This window comes from Papaver somniferum, unplaced genomic scaffold (assembly GCF_003573695.1).
Source record: "Papaver somniferum cultivar HN1 unplaced genomic scaffold, ASM357369v1 unplaced-scaffold_3669, whole genome shotgun sequence".
Taxonomy (NCBI): domain Eukaryota; kingdom Viridiplantae; phylum Streptophyta; class Magnoliopsida; order Ranunculales; family Papaveraceae; genus Papaver; species Papaver somniferum.
The window spans coordinates 1-2,339 of record NW_020646159.1 but is presented as its reverse complement, the minus strand read 5'-3'; the positions used below and the strand labels follow the sequence as shown (position 1 = coordinate 2,339).

The 2,339-nt window shown below is 36.4% G+C and overlaps 1 pseudogene; it reads right to left on the bottom strand.

The window, feature by feature from the left end:
• Positions 1–169: 169 nt before the first annotated feature.
• LOC113342347 lies at positions 170–1,741 on the bottom strand (annotated as a pseudogene).
• Between the last annotated feature and the right edge of the window lie 598 nt (positions 1,742–2,339).

Below are 2,339 nucleotides of genomic sequence, written 5' to 3'. Positions count from 1 at the left end.
ACAAGAATTACAAATTACATCTTGAAAATTAATTCCATTAACTCATGGAAACATTACTAAGATATATAGAAACAGTTCTATGCAATTAAAACAAAACAATGAAGCTAATAAAAGCTGAATCTGATTAAAATATATGTAAGAATTGTCGCACATTACAAAGAACTTCAATTTAAAATATTCCTGTGCTTTGAGTAATGTTGTTTGAACTTGACGGAGTAGGCTGGGTTCTTGACTTGATGAACTCATCTATTTGAGATTTCAGTTGAACATCGGGAATGAGCATATCTTGGGTAAGATATGAACGGTTGAACGGATCTTTGGAGTCACTAAGAAGATGCCTTTTGATGACCAAACGGTCGACCGTAACTTTAGAAGAAGGAAGAGTCACTGGATCTTTCATTAGTGTGCACTGGATTGGGTCTAAGAACTCGTCTGGTATCTCCCCTAGGGATGCTTCCACGTCCATTTCCGCTATAGCTGCAAGTTTTACCTTGGCACTAAGGTTAACAAACTCTCCCAATGCTGTCATCTCTTCACCTAATCCAGGTATATTTACTACCTCAGTAAATAACTTTTCATTATATGATCGACCATCTTTACAAATTGCAGCAGCAAAAGTATTTTCCTTATCATCCCTCGCTACATGAACGCAAATGCTAATAATTTTCTTCAGTAATATCCTCGGTTTGAACCCATATTTTTCAGCACTCTCAAGAGATATCCGTTTAGGGCCGACTAGTTGCACCAAGAAGTAATTCAGCATATTAGCTATTCTGTCAACTATCTAAGGAAGAAGAAAGGGCGCAGTAATCTGCTCAGAAGTGAATGCTAGCATGTTGATATCTTCCAACGCTAACCTTATGTACTCCCTGACTTCATTTTCCTCCCAAGGATGGACTTTCCCCTCCTTTTCCGTTTCTTTAAGTTCCCGAATTTTATTGAATCCTTCATCCTGAAGATATATGCTATCGTTTATCAGGAAATTCAAAAAGTTCAAATAAACACCCTTCTCCTCTTCTTTGTCAAATTTCTTCCATGCATCCAGATGGCTTGGTTCTCCCCACAATTACTTGAGATGTTGTGTGATTTCATTACGTATGTAGAATTTCTCTGAAAATTGAGTAGACTCAATGTCGACATATAACTTCAACACAGATTCAACCAGATACTGACCAAGAGCTAATCGATAGCCTTGAAAAGGGGAAACATGAGCTACTTGATGGCCTTGAAAAGGGGTAACTGCTGTATCAGAATCACTTCTCTTGGGCGTCCAATAGTTCAAGCCTTTAACCATCTTGGTTCTGAGATAAGGGTTTCTGATATAATTCGGGCGTGCGATGAACATGATAATGAAGTTCATAAAATCGTTCAGCAAGAATGGATCCAATCTCTCACGCATAGCCTCAGAGGAAAATATAAACAACTCCATTGCGTCATCGACAAAGTGTTCAGGCATACAACCAAACTCCATAGGGAAACTCGATGGCAAAGGCATTTTAAACCCTCCAGCAAAATCTACCAACCGAACGATCATCAACCGGTAGAAAGACAATGCCTGCTGAATATTATTATCTAGCTGAAACTCATAACTAGACTTTTCATCAGATACCAAATCAATTATTTTATTGAGGCGTGCTATCTCATCTTGGAAATAAGGAGAGGGAGGTTGCTTTACCTGTTCGGAGAGGGATTCCTGTTCTGTGTCACTCGGTGAAAACTTCGGTGACAAACCGAAGTCAACCTAGAGTTATTGTACAAAATATTAAAAATTACTTCTCTACTCATATCTTCTCATACGTGAAAATAGACACGTTTAAAGATAACTTTAGTTTTTCACGAGATTCAGTTCCTTAAATAGTCAAACTAAAAATCATTCTAGTTTTTCATGGTATTCAGTTTATAAAAACACTCTATTTCAATTTCTGAAATTTAAGCAAAAACTAATGCCAACTTTCATTCTTTTCTGCAATAACTAATGCATATTCAAGGGGATATAACCCTGCAAAAAACAACTAAAAGTTAAGTAACTGATTTCAAACTACTAGGAATATACAATGCATATCTCTTTGTGTTGGTATTTATTTAAAAGACAGTGCATATTAATCAATATTAAAAGATTAATATGTATTAGTTATAAATCATCTTATATTGAAAGATTAAAGTAAGTAGCAGATAACACATATGACCAATATGTATTGGAGGAAATTTTTGATGGGGGCAAAATCCGGAGGCGGTATAGGGACCAATAGGAAGCCAACATTTTCCCTTCCTTTTTTCTGATACATTCCAACAAATCTAAGTATCGATTTGAGGCTAGTTTGGCATTGGTGTGAGTTTTA